Consider the following 8,183-nt stretch of genomic DNA (forward strand, 5'->3'; position numbering starts at 1 on the left):
CCCCCCCCCCTATGCAGTGGGATTTTTCTGCTGCTTTGCAGGTATGAGAAATATATTCAGGTAGGGCTTCTCGTCCGCTTATAATCTAGTAGGACAATAATTCGAGAATGTAATCTGGTACCCCTCCGATCCATATTAATCGTTAACTTTGTACTAAACCAGCGACAATTAATATGGATCGGAGGGAGCAATAAAATTGTTCTGTGCACTTCTCTGGAACTATAAACTGTAGGTATGGCTGCAGAGTTATTTGCACAAAACACAAACCTTGTAAAAAAATCTGTTGGGTTCCAAAACTACCATTAAGAAAAATGACAATTTCAGGATTTTTCTAATGAGCATATACGAGTCCTGCAGTTACCTGAGCCTCAGGTGCAACTTCTTCCAAGCATCTCAAGCGTCAGTCCGTGCGTAGGCAAATCGCCGAACACGTTGGGCGCGTTCCGTGGAAAGGGCAAAAGTAACCTGTTGGCTGCTGCCGACAGGCGCGATGCGGCGGCGGTGATGCTCATCCAGCGACAGCAGCATGTGGCGGCTGCGGCGAAGGCCGTTGCAACGAGCGCTCCTCCACGAGGGTGGCGGCGGCGGCGGTCTGGCACGCACGCTCTCGCCATGGCGAGTGCGGAGGCCGCACGGCCGGCTTGGGCCTCTGTACGAGCACAACCGTGTCCACACGGATACAGTAATGGCTTTTTTTTCTCCCTCATCATGTAAGACGTTTTTTTGGCACTAGTACACTGTCAAAAAACATCTTACATTATACTCTCTCCGTTCCGAATTATTTGTCTTGGACTTGTTTAGATACGGATGTATCTAGACTCATTTTAGTGCTAGATATTTCCGTATCTAGACAAATCTAAGACAAGTACTTTGGAACGGAGCGAGTAGGACGGAGGAGGGAGTATTATGGAGCATAAATTCATATTTATTGTAAAACAAAATGTAAAAAAAAGCAGAACAAAATGTAGACAACTCATCATGTTTATTTAAAAAATACGAAAATGATAAATTTCGAACGTTCATATTTTAAGCATGACCATCCGATCGTTTTTTATGACAATTTTAGTTCACGCGAGATTGATAAACATGACAATATTTCTGCCAAAAAACAAACTACGACAAAGTTGTCATGTTTTAACAAGTAAAGCCGCCACCTCGTGTCAACTTGCTGTCACATCCCTATAAATTCTTTGCAAATAGTTGTATCTTTATCCATGCATCATGTTAAATTCAAAGAAAATTGAGTCGACGGAATTTTCAGAAGCCTCGGAAAATATTAAATAAAGGGCAAGGACCCTGAAATTGCATTGAATGAATCCAAAATGCCTTAAAAACAGTTCTGAGAATTTTGGCAGGACTATATATCTAACCAAAATTATTTAGGCCCTGTTTGTTTAGACTTTTGCTTCTGTTTTTGCAGCTTTTCCACTTTGGCTAAAAAGCCATAAAAGCTCTAAGTAGATGCTTTTAGAGCTTTTTTGGCTTTTGATGAATCAATATAACAATATTTAGCTTCAAAAGCCATAAGAGCTATAAAAGCACCTATTTAGGAGCTTTTATGGTTTTTTGGTTAAAGTGAAAAAGGTACAAAAGCATAAGCAAAAGCTCAAACAAACAGGGGCAGTATTGGGCGCCGGTGCGCCGGCCCAACATTTCGGCCGGTCGCCTAGCACCCGTCGGATTGGCACCATCTGAACCGCTTAGGCCTTATCTTCTTCCTCCAATCTGAAAACGATTCCCGCGGGTGAAGCTTCCTTCCCACGCGCATGACAGAAGACGCCTGAAAATCACCTCGTGTCCTCCAGCTTGTAGCACCTTGGGGCTCACCTTTCGTAGCAAACGACGGCACACGACCCCGTCGCCGGCCGCTTGGAGCACCGCTGCTCGCCACGCCCACACCCAAGGTCGTCGCCGCAAAAAACGTGGAGGCCGTCGATGTATCTTATCTGTCCATCGCTGTCATTGGAAGAACTTGTCCAATAGCCTCACAGCTCCACCTCCCAAAATCCTTGTAGCTCCACCTCCCATGACGAGCCCCCGTCGAAGCAATCATCGACGCCAGTCATGGCGAAAAACGGCAATGGATGCAGCAAAATGTTGTCACCGCCGTCACAGGTTGGGATCATCATCATTAATGGTTGCAGCATATGTCAACGCGGGTCATAGCAAAAAAAGACGATGGATGCAACAAAAATGGCATCTGCCGTTGCAGGTCAAAGCTGTGACATGAATGGTTGAAGCTTTTTCCATTGTCGTATGTAGCTTTTGTCACCAACAGTTGCAGCTTTCTTCGTCACCCATAATTTGCGATATCTATTGTTGGAACTTATTTCGTCGCCGGTTGAAGCTTTTCTCGTCGCCGGTTGAAGCCTTTATCATCGCCGGTTGAAGCTTTCGTGTTTGCGTAGTGCCAACACCCCCAAAAATTGGTTCCATCAATTGAAGCTTTTGGTGACGCTGGTTGTAACTTGCTCGATCACCCTATGCAGCTTTAATGTTTTGAGCAATGGCTAACCGCATATTTTGGTCGTCTTCTTCTTTTTTTGAAAAATCACCGGGGGGAGCTCCCCACCTGAATACATTTCTCAATTTTGTAACCAAACGTTTGTCTGATTACAAAGGTGAATTACATAAGCATGTGTAGACGTGATGAGAGATAGGAGCGCCATGAGGAGGCGGCCTGTTTATGCTCTGGCTTCTTGATCCGGTGCGTCCAGAGTATGAGGTCGTCGATGATTCGCTTGAGGGTGAAGATGTTGTGGTGACTCTATTGCTTGAAAGTCATAGCGTTCGTGGAATCCCAAATATTCCACAGTATGATGAGGAGGACGGAGTGCCAAATTAGCACATCCACCTGGGGAGGGAGATGGCAGTCTCAAAGGTCGTCGATGGTGTCGGTTGCAGCACCATGGAGGGGTAGCTTTTAGGTTTCATGGGGGAGAGGAGATGCTTGCAGCGGAGGGGAAGGAGGTGCTTGTGCAAGCAGCAAGGGGGCACGCCCTTAACGCTGGCGAACTCGTAGCGCGGGAGGCGAGATGGAATCAGTAGGAGGCGAGAGGAAGAAGAAGCGGAGCAGAAAGAAGAATAAAAACGTGAAAAGGACGTCTAGCTTAAGGCTCACTGATAACCCACAAGTATAGGGTATCGCAACAGTTTTCGAGGGTAGAGTATTCAACCCAAATTTATTGATTCGACACAAGGGGAGCCAAAGAATATTCTCAAGTATTAGCAGCTGAGCTGTCAATTCAACCACACCTAGAAACTTAATATCTGCAGCAAAGTATTTAGTAGCAAAGTAATATGATAGTAGTGGTAATGGTAGCAAAAGATAATAGTAGCAAAAGTAGTGTTTTTGGTATTTTGTAGTGATGATAGCAATAGCAACGGAAAAGTAAAAAAGCGAAGAACAATATATGGAAAGCTCGTAGGCAATGAATCAGTGATGGAGAATTATGACGGATGTGGTTCATCATGTAACAGTCATAACCTAGGGTGACACAGAACTAGCTCCAATTCATCACTGTAATGTAGGCATGTATTCCAAATATAGTCATACGTGCTTATGAAAAAGAACTTGCATGACATCTTTTGTCCTACCCTCCCGTGGCAGCGGGGTCCTAACGGAAACTAAGGGATATTAAGGGCTCCTTTTAATAGAGTACCGGACCAAAGCATTAACACATAGTGAATACATGAACTCCTCAAACTACGGTCATCACCGGTAAGTATCCTGATTATTGTCACTTCGGGGTTAACGGATCATAACACATAATAGGTGACTATAGACTTGCAAGATAGGATCAAGAACTCTCATATATTGATGAAAACATAATAGGTTCAGATCTGAAATCATGGCACCCGGGCCCTAGTGACAAGCATTAAGCATAGCAAAGACATAGCAATATCAATCTCAAAACATAGTGGATACAAGGGATCAAACCCTAACAAAACTAACTCGATTACATGATAAATCTGATCCAACCCATCACCGTCCAGCAAGCCTACGATGGAATTACTATGCACGGCGGTGAGCATCATGAAATTGGTGATGGAGGATGGTTGATGATGACGATGGCGACAGATTCCCCTCTCCGGAGCCCCGAACGGACTCCAGATCAGCCCTCCCGAGAGGTTTTAGGGCTTGGCGGCGGCTCCGTATCGTAAAACACGATGGATCCTTCTCCTTTATTTTCCCCTGAAAGCAAATATATAGAGTTGGAGTCGCGGTCGGAGGAGCTCCAGGGGGCCCACGAGGTAGGGGGCGCGCCCCCCACCCTCGTGGCTAGGGTGTGGACCCCCTGGTCTTCATCTTATGTAAGGATTTTTTATTATTTCAAAAAAGACGTTCCGTGAAGTTTCAGGTCATTCCGAGAACTTTTGTTTCTGCACATAAATAACACCATGGTAATTCTGCTGAAAATAGCGTCAGTCCGGGTTAGTTCCATTCAAATCATGCAAGTTAGAGTCCAAAACAAGGGCAAACGTGTTTGGAAAAGTAGATACGACAAAGACGTATCAACTTCCCCAAGCTTAAACCTTTGCTTGTCCTCAAACAATTCAGTTGATAAACTGAAAGTGATAAAGAAAAACTTTTACAAACTCTGTTTGCTCTTGTTGTTGTAAATATGTAAAGCCAGCATTCAAGTTTTCAGCAAAGATTATGAACTAACCATATTCACAACAACGCATAGGTCTCATGTTTACTCATATCAATGGCATAATCAACTAGCGAGCAATAATAATAAATCTCGGATGACAACACTTTCTCAAAACAATCATAATATGATATAACAAGATGGTATCTCGCTAGCCCTTTCTGAGACCGCAAAACATAAATGCAGAGCACCTTTAAAGATCAAGGACTGACTAGACATTGTAATTCATGGTAAAAGAGATCCAATCAAGTCATACTCAATGTAAACTAACAGTAATGAATGCAAATGGCAGCGGTGCTCTCCAATTGTTGCTTTTTAATAAGAGGATGATGACTCAACATGAAAGTAAATAGATAGGCCCTTCTCAGAGGGAAACAGGGATTTGTAGAGGTGCCAGAGCTAGCTCAGTTTTGAAATAGAGGTGAATAATATTTTGAACGGTATACTTTCATTGTCAACATAACAACCAAGAGATGGCGATATCTTCCCTGCTACACACATTATTGTTGGAAATATGCCCTAGAGGCAATAATAAAAGCATTATTATTATATTTCCTTGTTCATGATAATTGTCTTTATTCATGCTATAATTGTGTTATCCGGAAATCGTAATACATGTGTGAATAACAGACACCAACATGTCCCTAGTAAGCCTCTAGTTGACTAGCTCATTGATCAACAGATAGTCATGGTTTCCTGACTATGGACATTGGATGTCATTGATAACGAGATCACATCATTAGGAGAATGATGTGATGGACAAGACCCAATCCTAAACATAGCATAAAGATCGTATAGTTCGTTTGCTAGAGTTTTTCCAATGTCAAGTATCTTTTCCTTAGACCATGAGATCGTGTAACTCCCGGTTACCGTAGGAGTGCTTTGGGTATACCAAACGTCACAACGTAACTGGGTGACTATAAAGGTAGACTATGGGTATCTCCGAAAGTATCTGTTGGGTTGACACGGATCAAGACTGGGATTTGTCACTCCGTATGACGGAGAGGTATCACTGGGCCCACTCAGTAATGCATCATCACAATGAGCTCAAAGTAACCAAGTGTCTGGTCACGGGAGCATGCATTACGGTACGAGTAAAGTGACTTGCCGGTAATGAGATTGAACGAGGTATTGGGATACCGACGATCGAATCTCGGGCAAGTAACATATCGATTGACAAAGGGAATTGCATACGGGGTTGCTTGAATCCTCGACATCGTGGTTCATCCGATGAGATCATCATGGAGCATGTGGGAGCCAACATGGGTATCCATATCCCGCTGTTGGTTATTGACCGGAGAGTCGTCTCGGTCATGTCTGCCTGTCTCCCGAACCCGTAGGGTCTACACACTTAAGGTTCAGTGAAGCTAGGGTTGCGAAGATATGTATATGCAGTAACCCGAATGTTTTTCGGAGTCCCGGATGAGATCCCGGATGTCACGAGGAGTTCCGGAATGGTCCGGAGGTAAAGAATTATATATAGGAAGTGCTATTTCGGCCATCAGGACAAGTTTCGGGGTCACCGGTATTGTACCGGGACCACCGGAAGGGTCCCGGGGGTCCACCGGGTGGGGCCACCTGCCCCGGGGGCCACATGGGCTGTAGGGGGTGTGCCTTGGCCTATATGGGCCAAGGGCACCAGCCCCAAAAGGGCCCATGCGCCTAGGGTTTGGGGGAAACCCTAAAGGGGGGCGCCCCCTTGCTTGGGGGGCAAGCCCCCCACCCCTTGGCCGCCGCCCCCCTAGGAGATCCTAGGGCCGGCTCCCCCCCTAGACACCCCTATATATAGTCGGGGAGATGAAGGACATCACACCTCAGCCTTTTGGCGCCTCCCTCTCCCCTGTTACATCTCTCTCTCGTAGTATAGGCGAAGCCCTGCTACTGTGACGCCCTGCATCCACCACCACGCCGTCGTGCTATTGGATCTTCATCAACTTCTCCTTTCCCCTTGCTGGATCAAGAAGAAGGAGACGTTACGCTGACCGTACGTGTGTTGAATGCGGAGGTACCGTCCGTTCGGTGCTAGGATCTCCGGTGATTTGGATCACGTCGTGTTCGACTACCTCATCCCAGTTCTTTGAACGCTTCCGCTTGCGATCTGCAAAGGTATGTAGATGCATCCGATCACTCATTGCTAGATGAACTCATAGATGGATCTTGGTGAAGCCGTAGGAAATTTTTTGTTTTCTGCAACGTTCCCCAACAGTGGTATCAGAGCTAGGTCTATGCGTAGTTCTTCTTGCGCGAGTAGAACACAATTTGTTGTGGGCGTAGATGTTGTCAACTTTCTTGCCGCTACTAGTCTTATCTTGCTTCAACGGTATTGTGGGATGAAGCGGCCCGGACCAACCTTACACGTATGCTTACGTGAGATCGGTTCCACCGACTAACATGCACTAGTTGCATAAGGTGGCTGGCGGGTGTCTGTCTCTCCTACTTTAGTTGGAGCGGATTCGATGAAAAGGGTCCTTATGAAGGGTAAATAGAAGTTGACAAATCACGTTGTGGCTTTCACGTAGGTAAGAAAACGTTCTTGCTAGAGTGCGTCTAACTTGTTTTTGCAGCAAGTGCTTTGTGATATGATATGGCCAAAGTTGTGATGAATGATGAATGATCTATATATGATGTATGAGTTGTTCATGCTATTGTAATAGGAATCACGACTTGCATGTCGATGAGTATGACAACCGGCAGGAGCCATAGGAGTTGTCTTTATTTTTGTATGACCTGCATGTCATTGAGAAACGCCATGTAAATTACTTTACTTTATTGCTAAACGCATTAGCCATAGTAGTAGAAGTAATAGTTGGCGAGCAACTTCATGGAGACACGATGATGGAGATCATGATGATGGAGATCATGGTGTCAAGCCGGTGACAAGATGATCATGGAGCCCCAAGATGGAGATCAAAGGAGCTATGTGATATTGGCCATATCATGTCATGTTTATTATTTGATTGCATGTGATGTTTATCATGTTTTGCATCTTGTTTACTTAGAACGACGGTAGTAAAAAAGATGATCCCTCATAATAATTTCAAGAAGTGTTCCCCCTAACTGTGCACCGTTGCGACAGTTCGTTGTTTCAATGCACCACATGATGATCGGGTGTTTGATCCAAACGTTCACATACAACGGGTGTAAGACAGATTTACACATGCAAACACTTATGTTGACTTGACGAGCCTAGCATGTACAGACATCGCCTTGGAACACAGAAGACCGAAAGGTCAAGCATGAGTCGTATAGAAGATATGATCAACATGAAGATGTTCACCGACGTTGACTAGTCCGTCTCACGTGATGATCAGACATGGCCTAGTTGACTCGGATCATGTTATACTTAGATGACTAGAAGAGGGATGTCTATCTAAGTGGGAGTTCATTGAATAATTTGATTAGATGAACTTAATTATCATGAACTTAGTCTAAAATATTTATAATATATCTTGTAGATCAAATGGCCAACGTAGTCCTCAACTTCAACGCGTTCCTAGAGAAAACCAAGCTGAAAGACGATGGCAGCAA

This window comes from Triticum aestivum, chromosome 4A, assembly GCF_018294505.1.
Source record: "Triticum aestivum cultivar Chinese Spring chromosome 4A, IWGSC CS RefSeq v2.1, whole genome shotgun sequence".
Taxonomy (NCBI): domain Eukaryota; kingdom Viridiplantae; phylum Streptophyta; class Magnoliopsida; order Poales; family Poaceae; genus Triticum; species Triticum aestivum.